Here is a 12,500-nt window from a genome sequence, read left to right as displayed (position 1 = left end):
ACACACACACACACACACACACACACACACACACACACACACACACACACACACACACACACACACACACACACACACACACACACACACACACACACACACACACACACATGCACACACGCACGCACGCACATACACACAAGCACACACACACACACACACATCTGTATGTGAGTGTGGGTGCGTGTGTGTAGGTATGTCTATGTCTGTGGACTGACTCATCCACATGTGCATAAATCCCTCCCTATGATGCTGAATAAAGTGTGTGTGTGTGTGTGTGTGTGCACATGCGTGCGAGCGTGCTAGTGTGTGTGTCAGCACGCGTGCATGCATATACGTACACATTTTTAAGAGCTAGACCTCTAGAGTAGCGCTACACTTAGTAGCCTTTGGCTATACGTGACTAATTAATGCATTACTGACTAACGTGTCTTTATCAGAGCACACGCCTCTGGCTACATGTACTGCTAAGTACTATCTTCCTCACTGTCTTTCTTTCTTTCTTTCTTTTTTCCCTATTTTTTCTTTCTTTCTTTCTTTCGTTCTTTGTTCTTTCTTTCTTTTTTCCCTCCTCTTTCTTTCCTTCTTTCTTTCGTTCTTTCTTTCTTCCATTTTTTCTTTAGTTCTTTCTTTCCTTCTACCTTTCTTTCTTTCTTTCTTTCTTTCTTTCTTTCTTTCTTTCTTTCTTTCTTCCGTTCTTTCTTTCTTATGATGTGTTATCATTGTGACAATGAATGATTGATGTCCAATTGCATGTAATTAGTACAGCCAATATGTCTTTTCCCTATTACTGTTATTCCATTGTGTTTCTTTTTCTTAGCCCGTGCCCGTAGGCTATAAGTACCCCTAAAAGCTTTCCTCGTCATGCTCATTCATTTATTACACTTTGTTAATTGACAGTTTGTCAGCTTCCCACAGAATTATTTAGGTTCACGCGACAGGTCAGGGACAGATAGGCTTTCATAAATAATTTACTTCCACTAACAAACATCACATTTATAAATGATTGCACTACATAAGTATTCATCTTAGTGCTAAAATATGTAAAATATGTAAAAATGAATCCCTAGGATTTAATGTGATTTAATGTTCTACTGCCTGGTGATGAAAAGTATTATGGTGGTAGTGTTTTATGGTAGCACATTGTGGACAATGCAATTTGTTGCAGACATTTTGTGCCAGTCTCTGAGTGTGTGTCATTGTGTGTTGTGTTTGCAATATGGCGTGCAAATGTTGGTCAAAAAAAAGGCAACTTCAACTTTGTGTGTGTTTCTATAAATTCAGGACACTCAAAGCAAAAAAAAAAAAACTTTTTTATAGGTCGTCAGGTAGTCAATGTTTTGCTTGATCAGCTTGTGCATCTCATAACTAATAATCTGCATCTTTCTTCATCTTCATTCTTACAAAATAAACTCTTTTCATACTGTACAAAAGTTCAGGTACAAATGCATGTACAGCACCATGCTATACTGTATTCAGCCTGCACATCGGTGAGAGAGGAGAAGAATAAGAATGAGAAGGAAGACAGGAATGAGAGAAAAGAAAGAGTGAAGGCTTTTTTGAATTTCATTATGAATTTGATAGAGAGCGAGAGAGCGAGAGAGAGAGAGAGAGAGAGAGAGAGAGAGAGAGAGAGAGAGAGAGAGAGAGAGAGAGATACACAAATAAAAGGAGTGACAGAAATAGAGAGATAAAGATATAGGGAAAGACGTGGAGGAATAAAACAACACCTGCGGAGGAAAGGAATACTGACACACACACACACACACACACCCATACACACGCACACGCACACGAATACGCATACGCGCACGCACACACACACACACACACACACACACACACACAAACAGTCACTCTCACTCGCACAGACACATGCACACACACACACACACACGCACAAACACACTGCAACACACACACACACACACACACACACACACACACACACACACACACACACACACACACACACACACACACACACACACACACACACACACACACACACACACACACACACACACACACACACACACACACACACAAGCACAAGGACAGCTCAGCTGAGCCAATTGAGATTCACCAAAGCTTCCCCATCCTGATGCCTCTTGTGCATAATTCATTTAAAAACTAATAAAAATCCGGAGTGAGGCGACAGCAGACAGATAACTCAATCTTGCTGTTATGCACAGTCATATACACAGACACACTATCTCCCTCTTTCTCTGTCTCTCTCTCTCTCTCTCTCTCTCTCTCTCTCTCTCCCTCTCTTACACCCCCTCCCCCTTTCTCTCTCTCTCTCACTCAATCTCGCTGTTATGCACAGTCATATACACAGACACACTATCTCCCTCATTCTCTCTTTCTTTCTCTCTCTCTCTCTCTCTCTCTCTCTACACCCCCCCTCTCTCTCTCTCTCTCTCTCTCTCTCTCTCTCTCTCTCTCTCTCTCTTTTACACCCCCCCCTCTCTCTCTCTCTCTTTTACTCAATCTTGCTGTTATGCACAGCATATACACAGACACACTATCTCCCTCTTTCTCTCTTTCTTTCTCTCTCTCACTCTCTCTCACTCTCACCCTCTCTCTCTCTCTCTCTCTCTCTCTCTCTCTCTCTCTCTCTCTCTCTCTCTCTCTCTCTCTCTCTCTCTCTCTCTCTCTCTCTCTCTCTCTTTTACTCAATCTTGCTGTTATGCACAGTCATATACACAGACACACTATCTCCCTCATTCTCTCTTTCTTTCTCTCTCTCTCTCTCTCTCTCTCTCTCTCTCTCTCTCTCTCTCTCTCTCTCTCTCTCTCTCTCTCTATCTCTCTCTCTCTATCTCTCTCTCTCTCTCTCTCTCTCTTACACCCCCCCCCTCTCTCTCTCTTTTACTCAATCTTGTTGTTATGCACCATCATATACACAGACACACTATCTCCCTCATTCTCTGTCTCTCCCTCTTTCTCTTACACACACCCCCCTCTCTCTCTCCCTTACTCTCTGTCACAGTCTCTCACTCTCTCTCTTTCCCCCTTACTCTCTCTCCCAATCTCTGTTTAACTCACTCTCTTACTTTCTCTCACAGTCTCTCACTTTCTCTTTATCCCCCCCCTCTCTCTCCCTCTTCCTCTCTCCCTCTCTCTCTCTCTCTCTCTCTCTCTCTCTCTCTCTCTCTCTCTCTCTCTCTCTCTCTCTCTTACTCTCTCTCACAGTCTCCCCCCCCTCTCTCTCTCATATGCATGCACTCACGTACACACATGCACACACAAACTGCACATTACAGTAGCTTTCGGCCTTGGCAGCTGAGCTATTTAACACCATTTAAGATCCTATACCTCGATACTTCAGCCAAGACTGTCCAGCTTCTTCAAAAACTGACACGATTTTATTGTATAAGCCTTGGTTTCCTTTAAATTTTAAGAACGGCTTAAGATATACAGTACTGAACACAGACACTCTGAGAGCAGAGTTTTTTTTTTTCATTTATTGTGCTTTGTATTTGTGTATGGGTCAAAGACGTTTTTTTTGGGGCTCAGATGCCTACCGAACCAGCTTCTTGGCGTGCACCCCAGCACGGGTGTGCAGAGAAAAGCAAAAGACAAAAATGCCCTTTTTGACTGTTCTTTGAATGTCTCTTTGTCACTGTGGGCTATGTACTGTGGTCCATGTTGACATAATCATCTACAAATGCTTCATGATCAAAAGCATTTGTCTATAATGCCCCGATAAAATAACACATAGCCTCTATGGCATGGATATTCAAATGGCAGCCCTGGGGCCAGATGCGGCCCTTGGACAGCAAGGTTCTGGCCCCCCACAAGCCCCTTCAAATACAGAATCGTTTTTTGGAATTTAGAGATAAAAGTATGGGCTCCGTTATCATGCTGAAACGGGACACAGGACGTTAAAATGCAGGAAATTACATCTAAGAAATGCAAATTTTTCTGGGGGAGGACCCCCAGACCCTCCACTTCAATGAAGTCTCCCATATTTTTTTCATTGACAGTCGGCAACCATAATACATACGTATAGATCGGCCCCTTTACTGCAAGGAAATTTGAAAAAATGGCCCTCGTTGAAATATATGCTCTATGCTCTATGGCTTAGTAGGGCAGCCGGAAGTTCCACATGCCCCCCTACCCCTGCCGCTGGCATCTGGTCTGCAATGTGTCTGAGCACGCCTCTGCCCCCCAGCGCTATATGAGGCTGCGAGAGGGAGGTCAACAAACATTCTAAAGCCATGCAAATGGTTAGCATCTGTCGCATGACGATGCGTTTGGAAACGCACAACGATAAAGCAATAGTATATTAAGTGTATAGTAGCCTCTTACAGCAAATGGGGTCTCTGGTCGGCCTATTTGCTTAAAACACTCAACTACATCATAACAACACTGCTATGACAGTACCGAGAGCCTTAAGTAACAGACTAAGACATAGTCATGACAATTTTGGTGACTGTAAGGTTATAACACAGGCTAAGGGGTTAAGTATACGCTAAAGTGGTAAATAATAAAAGTTGTAATATAAAGTCTGGAAACTATTTTTGCTATGTTCAGAATCAAAACAAAAAGTCATGCTTTTATCTTCGGTAACCAGATGCGAATGTGTTTTCTTCAGAAAGTTAAGAAGCCTAAAAACTGGTGAAAGTGTGTGAACGCGACCTCATTCAGCACTTTGAAATTTCAACAATTTCATGTAAACATCCTAATTAAAGTAAAAATAGCCATAGGCGTAAGATCTTACTGCCTGTGACTCTGTGACTGAGCTTGTGTGTGTGTGTGTGTGTGTGTGTGTGTGTGTGTGTGTGTGTGTGTGTGTGTGTGTGTGTGTGTGTGTGTGTGTGTGTGTGTGTGTGTGTGTGTGTGTGTGTGTGTGTGTGTGCATGTGCGTGTGTGTGTGTGTGTGTTTGTGTGCATATGTGCGTGTGTGCACACGTGCGTGTGTGTGTCAGAGAGAGAGAGAGAGAGAGAAAGAGAGAGGTGTTTGCGTAGCCATAGGCGTAAGATCTTACTGCCTGTGACTGTGTGACTGAGCGTGTGTGTGTGTGTGTGTGTGTGTGTGTGTGTGTGTGTGTGTGTGTGTGTGTGTGTGTGTGTGTGTGTGTGTGTGTGTGTGTGTGTGTGTGCGCGCGCATATTTAAGATGTCCAAACAAATTAATGCTTATTTGTCTTGAAAGCATGCATGATTTTACAGGGAATGTCTTGCCTGCTTGGTAGTTAACTCAAAAGAAATACTTTTTCTCTTGAAAGGGAGTTTCATGCCTGTCTTATGCATGTACGTGTGTGTGTATACTGTGTGTGTGTGTGTGTGTGTGTGTGTGTGTGTGTGTGTGTGTGTGTGTGTGTGTGTGTGTGTGTGTGTGTGTGTGTGTGTGTGTGTGTGTGTGTGTGTTTGTGTGTGTGTGTGTGTGTGTGTGTGTGTGTGTGTGTGTGTGTGTGTGTGTGTGTGTGTGTGTGTGTGTGACTTTCTTGACTGTGCTGTGCATGTGTGCGTGTGCGTGTGCGTGTGTGCGTGCGTGCGCGTGTGTGTGTGTGCGTGTGTGTGACTTTCTTGCCTTGTCTTGAGCATGAACAGATGTTGTTATTGGAATAAAAAATGCGCTAATGAGGTGAGGACTATGGCAGGCCCCTTAGGTCAAAACACATTGGAATTATCTCGCCTTCTCAATGAAAATGTCTCTACACACTGAAAAAATATTTCACTGCACAGTGAAAAAAAAATCACATATATTAATGGGTGCCAAAACACACTGGAATTCTTGCCTCCACCCTGTAGAATTGCACAATAAAAGCAGAAGTGTGTGTGAGAGAGAGAGAGAGAGAGAAAAGAGAGAGAGATACAGAGAGAGAGAGAGAGAGAGAGAGAGAGAGAGAGAGAGAGAGAGAGAGAGAGCAGGCCAGGGAGAGAGAGAGAGAGAGAGAGACATAGAGAGAGGGAGAGAGGGGTTGGGGGAGCGCGAGGATATTTCAGTGTGACCGGAAGGCATTTCACTGCGACCGGAAGGCTCCGAGGGAGAGAGAGAAAGAATGGGGAAGGAGAGCTAGAGCGGGGAGAGCGCGCGAGGATTTTTCAGTGTGACCGGAAGGCATTTCACTGCACACGGAAGTCCATTAGACTAGCAGTTTCATTTCACTTTGACGTACCCGTTAAAAGTTTGAAATTATGCACAAACAGATCATTGTAATTAGTTTCCACATGTCACCACTCGGTTAGATCAAATAACGAAGATGTTATTAATAGGTTATAGTTTTCACGCAATGTAGCCTACGCTGTCTCGAATGCAGACGTTATCCAAATGTGAGGTGTTTTCATAAACTTGAAACACTTTACATCTCAAACGTTGTAGGGCAACGTGATACTCGGAGGCAAGACAGTGCATAATCTTACTAGCAGGGTGCTATTTGTCAAAAGGGGGGGATAATTTTGGAGTGAGCGGTCCACGGTTCACCGTTCATTCTCGTCCCCTCTAAGGCGACTTCCTATTTGCCCAACAATATTCCCTGAGTATGCATGCATGGTGTTTCAATCCCGTGCAAAACTCCCTTATTAATATCAAATGTACATTCCAACGAACATGAACAACTTAGAAGCACAACTGCTCGAATATCTGCTAGGCCTATCTCAGATGTGGCATACTGTCACCCGGTTCAGGACCCTGGACGGCTGCCGTTTGACGAGCATTGTCGCAGGGGCGTCTCGGAATTTGACTTTTTAGATGCATATTTATAGTATGCAGTGCTTTGTGGGGAAACGTGTGGGGTTTGAGGGGTGCAAGCATTCGAATTTAGGAGGCTAACTATTTTTTTCTGTGTGCCCCCTTTCACAACTATAGTCTAGGTCTGTGAGGCCATGCCCCATTATTAACGATAATAATGTTCAGAGATGCAATATAATGCTGTTCTCACCCAATGGAAATATTATTTAGCTTATGTTTGGTTTATTTTGGTTTACATTAGCTGTTCAGTTTATTCAATTATTTCATTTGTTTTGCTATACTTTTCCTACGAAGGCCCAGAGGTGACATGGAGGGACTGTTGTGGGGGTGGGAAATGTGTGCACCTTTGCGAGATAACGCAAATCTTTTGCGAGATAACGCAAATATTTTTGCGAGATAATGCAAATTAAAACTTACATCTGCGGGTTCACCACTTTGATTTGCAGCACACTTTTTGGTCACCGGGGGGCAGTCTGAACCAACGCGAGTAGGCTACGGCTTTGACACACCACAGCTGTAGGGGTAGGCTATTCAATTCACCACTACTGTTGTTGGATAACAGCGAGAGGGATGCTGACAGTCAAAAACATTACTACCACTGGAAGGACGTGCAAGGATACCGTTGTTTTATTCATTGTTTATGTTAAATAAAGTTTATAATTTTTTTTTATAAAAGTTTATAAAATTTATATTAAACAACAGATTTTGAGAGAAACCGCACTTTGCTTTGCGCACGGACACAAGAGGAAATATAGGATTTTTTGGACGACAAGTGTCTGCACTGCAGAAACATGACAGAATTAAGGAGGGCAGTCGGGACGACTGTTACTGAGCGGTTATTTTCAAAGATGATGAAGCATATGAATATCATTTTGTCTTATCAAGACCCACATGTGAATTATGTAGGCTAATTTTAACATTGGTCTCGACGTTGAGGCAGCACGCTGTATTCTTTCTTTCTTTTTATTGAAACGTTGAAGTCGTTTGTTGCGGTTCTCCCCTTTTAATGTATAGGCTAAATCACAGCCATGCAGAGAGCTAGGCTTGTAACAACTCCGACATTTGGAACTATCCAAAGTGAGCATTCATGGTTAATAGTTTTCTCAGACAGACTTGGACTGGATTGGATTGGATTGGATTGGATGTCAGACTTGGATTAATGTTTCTTAACGCAGTTAAATCTGAATCAACACACGTAGCTATATAGGGCCTACGGCTTTCACACACTTCAGAGCAACCACTGCTGTCATTCATTCTCATGATGTCAACAATGCCAGGTCAACCAAAAAATGGCAATGGCAAAAAAAGTTTGGGAGTTAGGATAGGAAGGCTAGACCAGAGACGATCTAAAATGTAAATTAATTCATCTTTGGCTAGTTATAGACTATCCGTGACTCTGGGTCGTCGGCAATTAATTAAAATAATAATTACCAATTTCAAACAGATGATTGCACGACTACGCCACTGAGGGAATTGCGCCCCCAGAATTTATTTAGACTTCAACTGTTAAACCGAGCAGCACATGTTCGTTGACGTCGGACCACTAGATAGGGTTCAAATGACTTTTCCATTGTTGTCTTACACTTTCTTTTTAAAATTTACAAACAGTTAAAATAGATGTTAGAACCAAGGAGGCCAAGGTTTTCCCCACTAGTAGTACATAGCACAGCAAACCAAAATTAAGTAATCAAATAAAAATACAAAGCACGGCAAACCCACACCGATACCTCTGCACACTTGTGTTTTACTTTTACGCACAGCTAACGAGATCTATTTAGGGGTAACCCGCACGCGGCCTAAGTGGTGTGAGGTGAACCAAAAATAAACAAAAGAAATATATACAAATAAACAAAACAACAAACAGAGAACTCTCACTTTCTCCTACATCACACAAAATAAGAACTGAAAGCAAAGGGGGAAACGTCACACACTCGCGCACGCGCGCGCACACACACACACACACACACACACACACACACACACACACACACACACACACACACACACACACACACACACACACACACACAGTCACTCTCCAATATAAACAGCAGCCCGCAGACAGACCAACAGGTGGATGGTGGATCCACAGGTACCACGGACAGCGACCGACTGTCTCGAAGTCGCCGGGCAAAGGGCGCAAAAAACTGGTTCCTATAACGCCAAGTACGAAGTTGGCCTAGTGAACCAAATGTGGCCGCGCTTACAGTCGCACCCCCGTCATAGACCAAACTCCACGAAATTGTCCCTCTCTCGTGAAGCGAGGCTCTACACGGGCTCGACTCCCCAGCGGCACCACACACAACACAAAAGGCAAAGTTGCCACAAGCACACAAACAATCTGACGGTTCCCTCCGACTCCGAGCAGATTGTGCCCACTTTTTAAAAGCGTGCCGTCAGAGATCTGGTGTGCCATTGGAAATTAAATGGCTGTATGAATATTAAATGACTGGCAACATGGTTGTATTTTCATTGGTGGTGTGCCTTGGCATTTTCCCTTGACAAAAGGCGTGTCTTTGGTCAAAAAAGGTTGAAAACCAGTGGTAAACAACGGAGTGAAATTCTCACGTATTGATATGCATTGGTGTAGAATGGTGGATGAGGTGCGTGTGTGCTGGGGGGAGCACCAGTCTGTCCTGTCCTGTCAGTGTTTTAGTTTGCGCAAGGTTGCATTAGGATACGGCCCTTTACGCCCGTTACGCTATGACTTTGGACTGCTTAAAACAAAGCCAGATCATCAATGCCAGTGCGCTATCACCCTTCTCCCAAACCTGACACTTCTCCATGATTTTTTTTGACAGTTGTTAGTCATCTCTGTGAGCTCTGCGTTAGATTTCAGCGATATCTCTCAGTGCTACAGAGTCGGAAACCATGCACCATGGGGCACGCAGCGGTACAAGTTACATCCAAAAGTAATTTGTGTTCGCTAAAAGCCATCACTGTACAACTGGTTCACAATCAAAAGCAAATAACTATTTGATTTCCTCCATTTAGCTACCCAAGACCCGCTGTCATGCATAACAGGAGGAATTGTCTACCACAGGAAGGAAATGTGTCGCTTTCTATTCATTGAGCTACTGCGTGAAGTTCCGTGATCTGCCATCATGTCATGCGTTAAGAAACATTAATCCAAGTCTGACCGAGAAAACTATTAACCAATGCCCACTTTGGATAGTTCCAAATGTCGGAGTTGTTACAAGTCTAAGCTCTCTGCATGGCTAAGCAGTGATAGCCTACTTAATTTAGCTTATTATAAATTAAAAGGGGAGAACCGCAACAAACGACACATTGCGTTTAAAGTTTCAAGAAAAAGAAAGAAATAATTCAGCGTGCTGCCTCAACGTCGAGACCTATGTTAAAATTAGGCCTACATAATTCACATGTGGGTCTTGATATGACAAAATGATTTTCATATGCTGGTTCACCAGGCTAATGCTTCATCATCTTTGAAAATAACCGTTCAGTAAACAGTTGTTCCGTCTGCCTTCCTTAATTCTGTCTTACAAAGCTTCTGCATTGCAGACATGTGTCGTCCAACAAATCCTATTTCCCCTTGTAGGCCTATCCGTTCGCAAAGCAAGGTGCTACGGTGTCTCTCAAAATCTGTAGTTTATTTAACATAAACAATGTATAAAATAACGGTATTCTTGCACGTCCTTCCAGCGGTAGTAGCCTAATGTTTTTGACTGTCAGCATCCCTCTCGTTGTTATCCAACAACAGTGGTGGTTGAATTGAATAGCCTACACCTCATTTCATTTCATTTATTTAAACTCGAAGAATCATTGAGGGCCCAGCCCTCATTTACAATGATGTCGAGTAAAACAAACAATTGCACATATAAAATCATATATAAACAACGAACATACACAATACACCATAAATCATATAAGAGGTAAGAATTAAGACAAACTATGAATTAAAACTTATGAGTTAAAACAAGTGCAAGTATGTGATAAAAAACTTCCCAGTGTAACTTTAAAATGTTCTAATGGCACAAAGGCTTGAAGACCCATCCTTTGTTGTAAGTTATCCACAACTGTGGCGTGTCAAAGCCGTACACGTGTTGGTTCAGACGGCCCCCCGGTGACCAGAAAGTGTGCTGCAAATCAAAGTGGTGAACCCGCAGATATAAGTTTTAATTTGCGTTATCTCGCAAACGATTTGCGTTATCTCACAAAAGTGTTAGTCTCCATTGCATACGTTTCCTCAAAATGTTTTCCTCCTCCATGTCACCTCTGGGCTTCCGTATTTTCCTGCCAATCTGCCGCAGAAAATTAGTAGCCTCCTAAATTCGAATGCTTGCACCCCTCAAACCCCACACGTTTCCCCACAAAGCACTGCATAGGCTACTATACATCTAAAAAGTCAAATTCCGCGACGCCCCTGCGACAATGCTCGTCAAACGGCAGCTGTCCATGGTCCTGAACCGGGTGACAGTATGCCACATCTGAGATAGGCCTAGTTATTCGAGCAGTTGTGCTTCTAAGTTGTTCATGTTCGTCGGAATGTACATTCGATATTAGGCTAATAAGGGAGTTTTGCACGGGATTGAAACACCATGCATGCATACTCAGGGAATATTGTTGGGCAAATACCGCTCATTTTCCAAAATTATCCTCCCCTTTTGACAAATAGCACCCTGCTAGTAAGATTATGCACTGTCTTGCCTCCGGTTATCACGTTGCCCTACAACGTTTGAGATGTAAAGTGTTTCAAGTTTATGAAAACACCTCACATTTGGATAAGCTATAGCATCTGCATTCGAGACAGCGTAGGCTACATTGCGTGAAAACTATAACCTATTAATAATATCTTCGTTATTTGATCTAACCGAGTGGTGACATGCGGAAAATAATTACAATGATCTGTTTGTGCATAATTTCACACTTTTAACGGGTACGTCAAAGTAAAATGAAACTGCTAGTCTAATGGGCTTCCGGGCGCAGTGAAATGCCTTCCGGTGACACTGAAAAATCCTCGCGCGCTCTCCCCGCTCTCCCCGCTCTCGCTCTCGCTCTCCTTCCCCATTCTTTCTCTCTCTCCCTCGGAGCCTTCCGGTCGCAGTGAAATGCCTTCCGGTCACACTGAAAAATCCTCGCGCGCTCTCCCCGCTCTCGCTCGCCTTCCCCATTCTTTCTCTCTCTCCCTCGGAGCCTTCCGGTCGCAGTGAAATGCCTTCCGGTCACACTGAGATATCCTCGCGCTCCCCCAACCCCTCTCTCCCTCTCTCTATGTGTCTCTCTCTCTCCCTGGCCTGCTCTCTCTCTCTCTCTCTCTCTCTCTCTCTCTCTCTCTCTCTCTCTCTCTCTCTCTGTATCTCTCTCTCTTTTCTCTCTCTCTCTCTCTCACACACACTTCTGCTTTTATTGTGCAATTCTACAGGGTGGAGGCAAGAATTCCAGTGTGTTTTGGCACTCATTAATATATATGGTTTTTTTTTCACTGTGCAGTGAAATATTTTATCAGTGGGTAGAGACATTTTCATTGGGAAGGCGAGATAATTCCAATGTGTTTTGACCTAAGGGGCCTGCCATAGAAACACAACACACACACACACACACACACACACACACACACACACACACACACACACACACACACACACACACACACACACACACACACACACACACACACACACACACACACACACACGTACACCCACCCACCCACGCACAGCCCCCCCCCCCCCCACACACACACACACTCACACACGTACACCCACCCACCAACACCCACACACACCCACACCAACACCCACACACACCCACACCAACACCCATACACACCCCCAAAA

The 12,500-nt window shown here is 43.6% G+C and overlaps 1 protein-coding gene across 1 annotated transcript in view; it reads right to left on the bottom strand.

Annotated features, from left to right (window-relative positions):
- Window positions 1-12,500, bottom strand: part of LOC134467062 (protein sidekick-2-like) — a 590,275-nt gene that overhangs the window by 131,173 nt on the left and 446,602 nt on the right. The window lies entirely within an intron of this gene.

This window comes from Engraulis encrasicolus, chromosome 17 (genome assembly GCF_034702125.1).
Source record: "Engraulis encrasicolus isolate BLACKSEA-1 chromosome 17, IST_EnEncr_1.0, whole genome shotgun sequence".
In the NCBI taxonomy this organism is placed as follows: Eukaryota; Metazoa; Chordata; class Actinopteri; order Clupeiformes; family Engraulidae; genus Engraulis; species Engraulis encrasicolus.
This window is presented reverse-complemented; position numbering and strand designations above follow the sequence as displayed.